The sequence below is a fragment of the Aotus nancymaae genome, unplaced genomic scaffold, assembly GCF_030222135.1.
Source record: "Aotus nancymaae isolate 86718 unplaced genomic scaffold, 86718_ANA_hifiasm-v0.15.2.pri h1tg000019l, whole genome shotgun sequence".
NCBI classification, from domain to species: Eukaryota; Metazoa; Chordata; class Mammalia; order Primates; family Aotidae; genus Aotus; species Aotus nancymaae.
The window spans coordinates 33,474,762-33,489,064 of NW_026988431.1; the positions used below are offsets into that span (position 1 = coordinate 33,474,762).

Genomic DNA, 14,303 nt, shown 5'->3' on the forward strand with positions numbered 1-14,303 from the left:
CCCAGTGAAAGCGCAGATGGTGAGTGGACGCTGCGTTTCCAGACGGATTTTTATTGCCCACAGACCAGGAGATTCCCAGGGGGAGGAGCCCCATGGGTTGCCAGTATGGCTGTTTTGGCCAGCGCGGCTGTTTTGCCGGCGCCCCGGCACGGCGTTTCTCTGCACAAAATATACTGATCTGGGTGCCCTTTTAGCTGACGATTGGAGCTCTGGGAAGGCAGAGTCACCCATTCATCAGATTAAAAAGGGGACTGAAACAGGGAGCTAGGCCAGGAGATTCCTGGGCAAAAAAGTGCCACAAATCTCAGCGCCACTGTTTCAGCCGGCACAGTGGGTCGCCGCACGAGAAATCACACAGATCCCGGCGCCTTTTCAACAGGCGACTCAAACACCTGGGAGAGAGTTGACCATTCAACTAAAAAAAAAAAAAAAAAAGGCTCTGAGGCAGGGAGCCAGGTGATCAGGCTCGGCTGGTTCCACCCCCACAAAAAAAATACCAGCAATTGGAAACGCTCTGGGTTAAGAGTTTCACAGCAAGCACAGCTGAACCCAGGACAGTCCAGCTCTGTGGGGGAGGGACGTCCGCCATTACCGAGGCACTCCACCACTATGGAGGTAGTCCGCCATTGCTGAGGCAGCCCGCCATTCCAAGGCAATCTGCCATTGGCGAGGCAACCCGCCATTACAGAGAGAGTCCGCCATTACAGAGGTGGGTCACCATTGCCGAGGCAGTTCTAACTACACCCATATAAACAGGACTGCAGGGAAGTTCACACGGCAGCTGGACGGAGCCCACAGCAGCTCAGCAAAGCCTCTGTGGGCAGACAGTGACTAGGCTGCCTCCTTGCTGGGCAGCGCAGCCCTGAAAAAAAGGCAGCAGCACAATGGAAACTCATAAATAAAGCCCTAACTCCCTAGGACAGAACACCTGGGGAAAAAAAAGGGGTTTATGAGTTCTGCTGCAGCAGACTTAAATGTACCTGCCCAGCAGCTCTGAATGAACAATGGAGCTCACAGCTCAGCACTTGAGCTCCTATAAAGGACAGACTGTCTCCTGAAGCAGCTCCCTGACCCCCGTATATCCAAAGAGTCACCTCATAAAGGAGAGATCAGACTGACATTTGGTGGGTATCCTTCTGGGACAAAGCTAGCAGAAGAAGAAACTGGTAGCAACCCTTACTATTCTGCAGCTGCTGCAGGTGATCCCCAGGCAAGCAGGGCCTGGAGTGGACCTCAGCAGTCCTACAGCAGAGGGGCCAGACTGTTAGAAGGAAAACTAAAAAACAGAAATAACTTCATCATCAACAAACTGGACGTCCACTCAGAGACCCAATCTGAAAGTCAGCAACTACAAAGACGACAGGTGGATAAATCCACAAAGATGGGAAGAAACCAGCGCAAAAAGGATGAAAACACCTGAAACCAGAACACCTCTCCTCCTACAAGGGATCACAACTCCTCATCAGCAAGGGAACAAGGCTGGATGGAGAATGAGTGTGATGAAATGACAGAATCCGGCTTCAGAAAGTGGGTAATAAGAAACTTCTGTGAGCTAAAAGAACATGTTCTAACCCAATGCAAAGAAACTAAGAACCTTGAAAAAAGATTTGACGAAATGCTAACAAGAATGGACAACTTAGAGAGGAATATAAGTGAATTGATGGAGCTGAAAAACACAACACGAGAACTTCACGAACCATGCACAAGTTTCAACAGCCGAATTGACCAAGCAGAAGAAAGGATATCAGAGGTCGAAGATCAATTCAATGAAATAAAACAAGAAGGCAAGATTAGAGAAAAAAGGGTAAAAAGGAATGAACAAAGTCTCTAAGAAATATGGGACTATGTGAAAAGACCTAATCTACGTTTGATATGTGTACCTGAATATGACGAAGAGAATGAATCCAAGCTGGAAAATACTCTTCAGGATATTATCCAGGAAAACTTCCCCAACCTAGCAAGGCAGGCCAATATTCAAGTCCAGGAAATACAGAGAACACCACAAAGATATTCCTCAAGAAGACCAACCCCAAGGCACATAATAATCAGATTCACCAGGGTTGAAATGAAGGAGAAATTGCTAAGGGCAGCCAGAGTGAAAGGCTGGGTTACCCACAAACGGAAGCCCATCAGACTCACAGCAGATCTCTCAGCAGAAACCCTACAAGCCAGAAGAGAGTGGGGGCCAATATTCAACATCCTTAAAGAAAAGAACTTTCAACCCAGAATTTCATATCCAGCCAAACTAAGCTTCATAAGTGAAGGAAAAATAAAATCCTTTGCGAACAAGCAAGTACTCAGAGATTTCATCACCACCAGGCCTGCTTTACAAGAGCTCCTGAAAGAGGCACTACACATAGAAAGGAACAACCAGTATCAGCCACTCCAAAAACATACCAAATTGTAAAGAGCATCAACACAATGAAGAATCTGCACCAACTAACGGGCAAAACAGTCAGCTAGCATCAAAATGGCAGTATCAAATTCACACATAACAATATTAACCCTAAATGTAAATGGACTAAATACCCCAATCAAAAGACACAGACTGGCAAATTGGATAAAAAGCCAAAACCCATCAGTGTGCTGTATCCAGGAAACCCATCTCACATGCAAGGATACACAAAGGCTCAAAATAAAGGGATAGAGGAAGATTTACCAAGCAAATGGAGAGCAAAAAAAAGCAGGAGTTGCAATTCTCGTCTCTGATGAAATAGACTTTATAGCAACAAATATCAAAAGAGACAAAGAAGGACATTACATAATGGTAAAAGGATCAATGCAACAAGAAGAGCTAACGATCCTAAATACATACGCACCCAATACAGGAGCACCCAAATACATAAGGCAAGTTCTTAATGACTTACAAAGAGACTTAGACTCCCACACAATAATAGTGGGAGACTTTAACACCCCATTGTCAATATTAGACAGATCAACCAGACAGAAAATTAACAAGGATATCTAAGACTTGAACTCAGACCTGGAACAGGCAAACCTAACAGACATTTACAGAACTCTCCACCCCAAATCCACAAAATATATATTCTTCTCAGCACCACATCACACTTACTCTAAAACTGACCACATAATTGGAAGTAAATCACTCCTCAGCAAATGCAGAAGAACGGAAATCATAACAAACAGTATCTCAGTCCACAGTGCAATCAAGTTAGAACTCAGAACTCAGAAACTAACTCAGAACCGCACAGCTTCATGGAAACTGAACAACTGGCTCTTGAATGTTGACTGGATAAACAATGAAATGAAGGCAGAAATAAAGATGTTCTTCAAAATCAACAAGAATGAAGATACAACATACCAGAATCTCTGGGACACATTTAAAGCATTCTGTAGAGGAAAAGATATAGCAATAAGTGCCCACATGAGAAGCACGGAGAGATCTAAAATTGACACCCTATCATCAAAATTGAAAGAGCTAGAGGAGTAAGATCAAAAAAACTCAAAACCTAGCAGAAGACAAGAAATAACTATGATCAGAGCAGAACTGAAGGAGACAGAGACACAAAAAACCCTTCAAAAAATCAATAAATCCAGAAGCTGGTTTTTTGAAAATATCAACAAAATAGACAGGCCACTAGCCATTTAATAAAAAAGAAAAGAGAGAATAACCAAATAGATGAAATAAAAAATGATAAAGTAGATATCACCACAGATTCCACAGAAATTCAAACCATCATCAAAGATTATTACAAACAACTCTATGCACATAAACTAGGAAACCTGGAAGAAATGGATAAATTCCTGGACACTTGCAACCTCCCAAGCCTAAACCAGGAAGAAGTTGAAACCTTGAATAGACCAATAACAAGGTCTGAAGTTGAGGCAGCAATTAAGAGGCTACCACCCAAAAAAAGCCCAGGTCCAGATGGGTTCACAGCCGAATTTTACCAGACATACAAAGAGGAGCTGGTACCATTCCTTCTGAAACTATTCCAAACAATCCAAAAAGAGGGAATCCTTCCCAAATCATTTTATGAGACCAACATCATCCTGATACCAAAACCCAACAGAGACTCAACAAGAAAAGAAAACTTCAGGCCAATATCCATGATGAACATAGATGCAAAAATCTTCAATAAAACACTGGCAAGCCGATTGCAACAGCACATCAAAAAGCTTATCCACCATGGTCAAGTAGGATTCATCCTGGGGATGCAAGGCTGGTTCACCATACTCAAGTCTATAAACATAATTCACCACATAAACAGAACCAAAGACAAAAACCACATGATTATCTCAATTGATGCAGAGAAGGCCTTCGACAAAATTCAACAGCCCTTTATGCTAAAAACCCTCAATAAACTAGGTATCGACGGAATGTATCTCAAAATAATAAAAGCTATTTACGACAAACCAACAACCAATATCATACTGAATGGGCAAAAACTGGAAGCATTCCCTTTGAAATCTGGCACTAGACAAGGATGCCCTCTCTCACCACTCCTATTCAATATAGTACTGGAAGTTCTAGCCAGAGCAATCAGGCAAGAAAAAGAAATAAAGGGTATTCAAATAGGAAAGGAGGAAGTCAAATTGTCTCTATTTGCAGATGACATGATTGTATATCTAGAAGATCCCATCGTCTCAGCCCAAAATCTCCTGAAACTGATAAGCAACTTCAGCAAAGTCTCAGGATACAAAATCAATGTGCAAAAATCACAAGCATTCCTATACACCAACAACAGACTTAAAGAGAGCCAAATCAAGAACAAACTGCCATTCACAATTGCTACAAAGAGAATAAAATACCTAGGAATACAACTAACAAAGAATGTAAAAGACCTCTTCAAGAACTACAAACCACTGTTCAACGAATTAAGAGAGGACACAAACAGATGGAGAAACATTCCATGTTCATGGTTAGGAAGAATCAATATCATGAAAATGGCCATACTGCCCAAAGTAATTTACAGATTCAATGCTATCCTCATCAAGCTACCAATGACCTTCTTCACAGAACTGGAAAAAAACCACCTTAAACTTCATATGGAACCAAAAGAGAGCCCGCATAGCCAAGTTAATTCTAAGCAAAAAGAACAAAGTGGGAGGCATCACACTACCGGACTTCAAACTATACTACAAGGCTATAGTAATCAATACAGCATGGTATGGTACCAAAACAGAGATATAGACCAATGGAACAGAACAGAGGCCTTGGAGGCAACACAACATATTGACAACCATCTGATCTTTGACAAACCTGACAAAAACAAGCAATGGGGAAAGGATTCCCTGTTTAATAAATGGTGTTGGGAAAACTGGCTAGCCATGTGCAGAAAGCAGAAACTGGACCCCTTCCTGACACCTTACACTGAAATTAACTCCAGATGGATTAAAGACTTAAATATAAGACCTAACACCATAAAAACTCTAGAAGAAAATCTAGGCAAAACCATTCAGGACATAGGCGTAGGCAAGGACTTCACAACCAAAACACCAAAAGCATTGGGAACGAAAGCCAAAATAGACAAATGGGACCTAATCAAACTCCACAGCTTCTGCACAGCAAAAGAAACAGTCATTAGAGTGAATCGGCAACCAATAGAACGGGAAAAAATTTTTTCAGTGTACCCATCTGACAAAGGGCTGATATCCAGAATTTACAAAGAACTAAAACAGATTTACAAGAAAAAAACAAACAAGCCCATTCAAAAGTGGGCGAAGGATATGAACAGACACTTTACAAAAGAAGACATACATGAGGCCAACAAACATATGAAAAAAATGCTCATCATCACTGGTCATTAGAGAAATGCAAATCAAAACTACATTGAGATACCACCTCACACCAGTTAGAATGGCGATCATTAAAAAATATGGAGACAACAGATGCTGGAGAGGATGTGGAGAAATAGGAATACTTTTACACTGTTAGTGGGAGTGTAAATTAGTTCAACCATTGTGGAAGACAGTGTGCTGATTCCTCAAGGACCTAGAAATAGAAATTCCATTTGACCCAGCAATCCCATTACTGGGTATATATCCAAAGGATTATAAATCATTCTACTATAAGGACACATGCACACGAATGTTCATTGCAGCACTGTTGACAATGGAACCAACCCAAATGCCTATCAATGGTAGACTGGACAGGGAAAATGTGGCGCATATATACCATGGAATATTATGCAGCCATCAAAAACGATGAGTTCGTGTCCTTTGCAGGGACATGGATGAAACTGGAAACCATCATTCTCAGCAAATTGACACAAGAACAGAAAATCAAACACTGCATGTTCTCACTCATAGGTGGGTGTTGAACAATGAGAACACATGGACACAGGGAGGGGAGCACTACACACTGGGGTCTGTTGGGGGGAAATAAGGGAGGGACAGCAGGGGGTGGGGAGTTGGGGAGAGAGAGTATGGGGAGAGTATGGTCACCTATACTACAAAATAGTATAGGTGATGCGGAGGAAGGCAGCAAATCACACTGCCATGTGTGTACCTATGCAACAATCTTGCATGTTCTTCACATGTACCCCAAAACCTAAAATGCAATTAAAATAAAAAAAAAAGGTTAAGCACTTACCATAAGACCCAGCCATGCCATTGCTAGAATTTACCCAAGAGAAATGAAACCATTATGTCCACACAAAGACTGTACACAAATGTTCATAAGAGCTTTATCTATAATAGCCAGAAACTGGAAACAACTCAAATGTCCAACAGCAGGTGAACAGACACACAAACTGTAGTATACCCATTGGGTGGAATACCCTTCAGCAACAAAAAAGAATATGTGCAACATGGATAAATGCCAAAATAATTACACTGAAAGCCAGCCACAAAATAGTACATACTATAACATTCCATTTATACAAAACTCTAGAAAATGAAAACTAATCTGTGGTGATAGAAAGCAGATCAGTGGTTGCTGAGAGAATGGAGGTTAGAGACAGAGAGTACTAACTAGAACAAGAAAATCTAGGGGGATGATGGATATATTGACAATCCTGATTGGGGTGATGGTTTCATAGGTGTATATTTATGTCAAAACTTATCAAATTTTATACTACATATGTGCAGCTTATTGTACATTAAATATATCTCAATAAAGCTGTTTAAAACAAATTTTCCTGAAATTATAAAAAGATTTGAAACTACAAATGGAAAGAAAATGTCAAGTACCTGACAATACTGACCGAAAACAATCAACACAATGATACATTCTAATATTATTACCAGACTTTAATGAAAAAGAAAAAAATTGTCTGGGCATAGTGGCTCACGCCTGTAATCCTGGCACTTTAGGAGGCTGAGGCAGGTGGATCACTTGAGCCTGGATTCATGACCAGCCTGGGCAACATGGCAAAACTCTGTCTCTACAAAAAAAAAACCAATTACCTGGAAGTGGGAGGATACACCTGTAGTCCTAGCTTCTCAGGAGGCTGAGGTGGGAGGACTGCTTGAACCCAGGAGGTGGAGGTTGCAGTGAGCCAAGATCATGCCACTGCACTCCAGTCAGGGTGACGGAGTAAGACCTTATCTCAGAAAAAAAAGAAAAAGAAAAAAAGAAAGAAAGAAAAAAGAAAAAAAATCATTTGGTCATCTACAAAAAAAAAAAAAACCCCACAGGACTCATAAGAAGAAAAAAAGTTGGATCATCATCTAACTTTGATACCAATGCTTTATGCCAGAAGAAAAGGGAGTAATGTGTTTAAGAAATTCAAGGAAAAGAAGTGTGAACCAAAGAGTTTATATCTGCAAAACTGACTTTCAAGTATAAAAAGAACAAACTTTTATCAGTATATAAGAACTCAGACAATATTCCTTCCTGAGGAATCTAACAATGTATTAGCTTCAGGTAGCCAAAATGCCTAGAGAGACCTCAGCATAAACACTGGTGGTAAACATTAAATATATTAATAGAACTAAGACTAGACTAAGAGGGAAAAAGCAGAACATGAAATGGCTATATGCTCTCACAATGCAGATAGAGTACAACTGTTAAAAGAGAGGGAGAAGAAAAAAACGGGAAAAACATAAACAAAAAAAGCTTTAATGTTTTCAGTAATCATACTGATGGTGATTTCAGAAATATAGTTCTGGTACTGTCATATGTATAATATAGAATGAGTAAATATGGGATATTCTATTATCTCCTATATTCCTGAGAATCATGATAATCAGTATGGAAAAAAGGAGTTACAGTTGAGATAGAGAAGTTGTTAAGTAAAAGCTTTGTAGTCTCTAAAGACCAATCTGAAGACTGGAAGTAGAATACATTAGGTATCTTTCAACATGTGTGTCTGTAGATAAATATAAGTATCCTAGCTCTGTCTACCAAAAAGCCTGAAACAATGACTAACTCAGGATCCTCAGCATTCAGACTAGAACTGAAATACTATTTCCCTCTAAAAGAAACTAGGGCATTTTAAGGAAATGGCTGATTTCAGATCTGCAATAGGAATTGTTCAATATATCATATAACAAGGAAGCTATCAAAAACTAGGAGCCCAGGCTCACAGTGCAGTTTGGCTAACATGGTGAAACCCCATCTGTACTAAAAATACAAAAAAAAAAAAAATTATCGGGTCTGGTGGTGTGTGCCTGTAATCCCAGCTACTCAGGAGGCTGAGGCAGGAGAATCTCTTGAACCCAGGAAGCGGAGGTTGCAGTGAGCCAAGATCCCATCACTGCACTCCAGCCTGGGTGACAGAGTGAGACTCCATCTCAAAAAAAAAAAAAAAATACAGGAAAGTGATTATTATAAAACTATAAAACCAATAGAGAGATATCCAAGATGGCTGACCACTAGCTCGGGATTGTAGCTCCCAGTGAAAGTGCAGAGAATGAGAGGACGCCACACTTTCAGACGAATTTTTGTTGCTTGTGGACAAGGAGATTCCCAGTGGAGGAGCCCCACGGGTCGCCAGTGCGACTCTTGTGGCTGGTGCGGCGATTTTGCTGGTGCCTCAGCGCGGCAGTTCTTGGTGCAGAGTGAGCGGGACTGGGTCCCCTTTCGGCCGATTCCCGGGCAGAAAAGCACCATCAATCTTAACACCGCTGTTTTGGCCGGCACAGTGGATTGCTCAGATTTCGGTGCTGGGAATCAACAAGTTGGACGTCCACTCAGAAACCTAATTTGAAAGTCGGAAATCACAAAGACGACAGGTGGATAAATTTACAATGATGGGAAGAAACCAGCGTAAAAAGGCTGAGAATACTCAAAATCAGAATGCCTCTCCCTCTACAGGTGATCACAGTTCCTCATCAGCAACGGAACAAGCCCTGATGGAGAACGAGTGCATTCCATTAACAGAAGTAGGCTTCAGAAGGTGGATGATAAGAAACTTCTGTTAATTAAAAGAACTTCTTCTAACCCAATGCAAAGAAACTAAGAACTTTGAAAAAAGGTTTGACGAAATGCTAACGAGAATAGACAATTTGGAGAGGAATATAGGTGAATTAATGGAGCTGAAAAACACAACACGAGAACTTTGCGAAGTATGCACAAGTTTTAACAGTCGAATTGATCAAGCGGAAGAAAGGATATCAGAGTTCGAAGACCAACTTAACGAAATAAAACGATAAGTCAAGATTAGAGAAAAAAGGATAAAAAAGAATGAGCAAAGTCTCCAAGAAATATGGGACTATGGGAAAAGACCTAATCTACGTTTGATAGGTGTACCTGAATGTGACGAAGAGAATGAATCCAAGTTGGAAAATACTCTTTAGGAGATTATTCAGGAAAATTTTCCCAACCTGGTAAGACAGGACAATATTCAACTCCAGGTAATACAGAGAACACCACAAAGCTTTTCCTCAAGAAGACCAACCCCAAGGCACATAATCGTCAGATTCATTAGTGTTGAAATGAAGGAGAAAATACTAAGAGCAGCCAGAGAGTTAGGTCAGGTTACCCACAAAGGGAAGCCTATCAGACTTACAGCAGATCTCTCAGCAGAAACCCTGCAAGCCAGAAAAGAGTGGGGGCCAATATTCAACATCCTTAAAGAAAAGAACTTTCAACCCAGAATTTCATATCCAGCCAAACTGAGCTTCAAAAGTGAAGGAAAAATAAAATCTTTTGCAAACAAGCAAGTACTTAGAGATTTCACCATCACCAGGCCTGCTTTGCAGAAGCTTCTGAAAGAAGCACTATACATATAAAGGAGCAACCAGTATCAGCCTTTCCAAAAATATATCCAGCTAGCATCAAATGGCAGTATTAAACTCATATATATTATTAACTGGATAAAAAGCCAAAACCCGTTGGTATGCTGTATCCAGACCCATCTCACATGCAACGATACACAAAGACTCAAAACAAAGGGACAGAGGAAGATTTACCAACCAAACGGAGAGCAAACATAAATAAATAAATAAAAAGCAGGAGTTGCAATTCTCACCTCTGATAGAAAGCAACAAAGATCAAAAGAGGCAAAGAAGGACATTACATAATGGTAAAAGGATCAATGCAACAAGAAGAGCCAACGATCCTATATATACACGTACCCAATACAGAAGCACCCAGATACATAAGACAAGTTCTTAATGACTTATAAAGAGACTTAGCCTCCCACACAATAATAGTGGGAGACTGTAACATCACGTTGTCAATATTAGACTGATCAACAAGATAGAAAATTAACAAGGATATCCAGGACTTGAACTCAGACCCAGAACAAGTAAACTTAATAAACATTTATAGAACTCTCCACTTCAAATACACAAAACATACATTCTTATCAGTACCATATCACACCTATTCCAAAAGTGACTACATAATTGGGGAAAAAAAAAACAACAACTATAAAACCTAGAAGAATGGCGACTAAATGGGAACACAAGGAGTTGTGACTGGGACAGGGCCATGGAAGGGATCTGGCATCTGGCATACCCGAATGGTATAGTCTTGTAATAATTTATTAAGCTATACATTTGGTACATGATTTATAATAAAAATTTCATTTTACAATAAAAAGACTTTGTGAAGGCCATGCAAGGTGGCTCACACCTGTAATCCCAGCACTTTGGGAGGCCGAGGTGGGCGGATCACGAGGTCAGGAGATCAAGACCATCCTGGCCAACATGGTGAAACCTTGTCTCTACTAAAAATACAAAAATTAGCCAGGCATGGTGGCATGCCTATAGTCCCAGCTACTGGGGAAGCTAAGGCAGAAGAATTGCTTGAACCTGGGAGGCAGAGGTTGCAGTGAGCCGAGATCATGCCACTGCACTCCAGCCTGGGCAACAGAGCGAGACTCCATCTCCAAAAAAATAAAAAGTAAAAAGCTTTTGTGAAATAACAAAAACAGAAAAGTAAAGGAAATGCTAACTAAAAGAAATCTGGTAAAGGTTAACATTCCAAATATGAATATTTGAAATCCAAAATGTTCCAAAATCCAAAACTTTTTGAGCACCAACCTGACACCACAAGTAGAAAATTCCACACCAGACTTTATGTGACAGGTCACAGTCAAAATCTCGTTTTATGCATAAAACTATTAAAAATGTATAAAATTAACTTCAGGCCATGTGTACAATGTGTATATGAAACAATAAATGAATTTTGTGTTTAAAGTTGGGTCCCATCCCCAAAATATCTCATGTATATACAAATATTCCAATTTTTTTTTTTTAAATCCAAAAATCCAAAACATAATTCTAAGCATTTCAGATAAGGGATACTCAACCTGTAGAGCTCTGTAGCCAGACCATGTGGGTTCAAATCATGGATTCTGCTATACAGCCAGGAGAGTACAGTACTAATCTCTGTGTGCTTCAATTTCTTCATCATAAAATGAGGATAGTAAAAGTACTTAGCTGACAGAGTTAAACATTAGGAGAGTTAATATAGAAAGAACACAAAGCATTCATTGCTTGACACACAGCAGAATGGAGATGGTGATTAGAGTTGGTGATCAGCTTTCTGTGTTATCTTAAATAGGTACTTAACCTCTTGGAGCTTCAGCTTCTTAGCTGAATTGTAAAATATCTACCTGATAGGATTATCAGGAGGTCAAAAGGAAATATATGTAATGAACCTAGCATAGTAGTCAATAAATATTAGATTTTTTCCATGGCCTCCCAACATCTGGAGTCATCCGTTACATTAGACATACCTCGGTCATAGCATATTACTCTTGCACTTTACAGCTGGTCATGCAGGTTGATCTCAATGAAATGATCACTCAATGAGTCTCATGGTCTGAAACTGATCTTCATCTAGGTTTCAAAAAGATAAAAAGAACAAAATCTTGAAATGTTCAACCTCCCACTAAGAATGGTCTTGTGTTACTCCCAGAGCAGGCATCCATGGTACTGGTAATCCTGAGATAAAGCAGGCACAAGTGAAATAACTGCTAATGGCCTTCCCAGCTCACCATCATATGCCCCTTCCTTTCTCTTCTCGCCCCACCCTGTTGAGACATTTAGCTGGCTATCCAAATCTATCACCATCTATCGTCAATTCTGACTTCTGGCTTCACAGGTAGGATATTCTCATTTGCAAGGGTACTAAAATGAAGCATCCTCAGACAAACTACCACTGATCACAAAAGCAAACCCAGGAAGAAAATTACTCCTCATTCGCACCTATGACCAAGCCCTCCTTTTCAGAGATCCATTCTGTGAAATAAATGGGCCAATAGTTTGCAGCAAACTTTTCCCCACTATAGGCTGTGACAGGACACAGGTCTAGAACTTTTAAAGTCACAGGAAGAGACCAAATGCCTTCTAGGGCCAACACAGAAGCTATAGCTTTAATTACTGTCCTTAACACACTTAAAATAAGACTTGGGGGCGGGGGAGGGGGGAGAGTAGGAGTTGGAGGGTAGGAGTTGATTTGTACGTGGCATAGTAAAGCCAAGCATAGAAAAGCAAAAACATAATTGTATCTTCTGGCACTTTCTAGGTTTCCCAAGTCTTTCGGCCAAATTGCCCTTTATAGGTCTGAAGTCCCTTGTAACATGCTCCATACCTTAAAATTTAATTATTTTTTCACATTTGGGTTGAGGGAGGGGAGCTGACAACCATGGCCAATAACTGTTCCTTCTCAACTGAATCACACCAAAATCTTTAAGCGTCTTCAAAAGTATATACTTAAAATTACTACAATAAATGAACACGTACAAAAAAAAAAAATAAATGAAAACGTGTAACCCTTTCGAAGTCTCCATTCCTTATTAAATACAAAAGCTTCTATTCTAAAAAATATGGCAACTTGCTGTTTAATGTTCCTAAGAAAGAGCTGAACCTACCCCAAACAGGAAAAAGAAATAAAATGGGATGTCATCTCAACCAAATCATTCTGTCCCAGGAGAGGTGACATGAAAGGGGCAGAACCTTGCTTTAAAGCAAAAGCTGTTAGGAAGATGCTAAGTCAGTCACCTCTTCCCCAAAAGGTGGGGCAGGGGAGGCCTGAGTCTACTTGGCAATATTTAAAGTACAAAACTCAAGCAGAAGATTGAAAACAATATGGTTATATATACATATATATATATGGAGAGAGAGAGACAGACAGACACGCACACACACAGAGAGGAGAGACAGACACACACACACAGAGAGGAGAGAGAGAGAGAGACAGACAGACACACACACGGAGTCTCGCTCTGTCACTCAGGCTGGAGTGCAATGGCGCGATCTCGGCTCCCTGCAACCTCCGCCTCCCAAGTTCAAGCGATTCTCCTGCCTCAGACTCCTGAGTAGCTCGGATTACAGGCGCGCACCACCACGCCCGGCTAATTTTTGTATTTTTAGTAGAGACAGGGTTTCACCAAGGTGGCCAGGCTGTTCTCGAACTCCTGACCTCAGGTGATCCGCCCACCTCGGCCTCCCAAAGCGCTAGAATTACAGGCGTGAACCACCGAGCCAGGCCTGTTTAATATTACTATGATTGAAAAACATAGTGGCAGGAAACTCTTTCTGATTGGTCTCTCTGTTACGGGCGTCTTCACCTTCTGACATTTTTCACCTGGAAAGACTCCTATTAGGCTCTGTATAGTCAGAGGTCTTCTGAATCCGGAATGAGCTTAATAAACTGCAGAAAGAGATACCTGCGCTATTCGACTAACAGCCCCCTTCTGCTCCGAGTTCTCACTCCCTAAACAACCTTCGCAGTTGTTTCACATAAAACGAGCGCTTCAGCCCGGGGCGATTTTGGGGGATGGAGTAATTGCCTACAGCTTATCCCAAATCGAGTCTGCGCCCGGTGCGGTTCTGAGTTTTACTCGTATTGCCTCATTTAACCCTCACAACCACCTTGTAAGGCAAGAATTACCAGCTTTAGTATACAAATAAAGACTCGGGGGTGCTGAGACATTAATTAA

At 40.8% G+C, this 14,303-nt stretch overlaps 1 protein-coding gene across 7 annotated transcripts in view; it reads right to left on the reverse strand.

The window, feature by feature from the left end:
• Positions 1-14,303, reverse strand: part of CEP70 (centrosomal protein 70) — an 86,292-nt gene that overhangs the window by 71,681 nt on the left and 308 nt on the right. For all 7 annotated transcript variants that reach the window (XM_012451122.3, XM_064378738.1, XM_064378737.1 and 4 more), the window contains exon 2: positions 12,096-12,198. The gene's annotated coding sequence lies outside the window, so the exon portion shown is untranslated. The remainder of the gene's footprint in view (positions 1-12,095; positions 12,199-14,303) is intronic.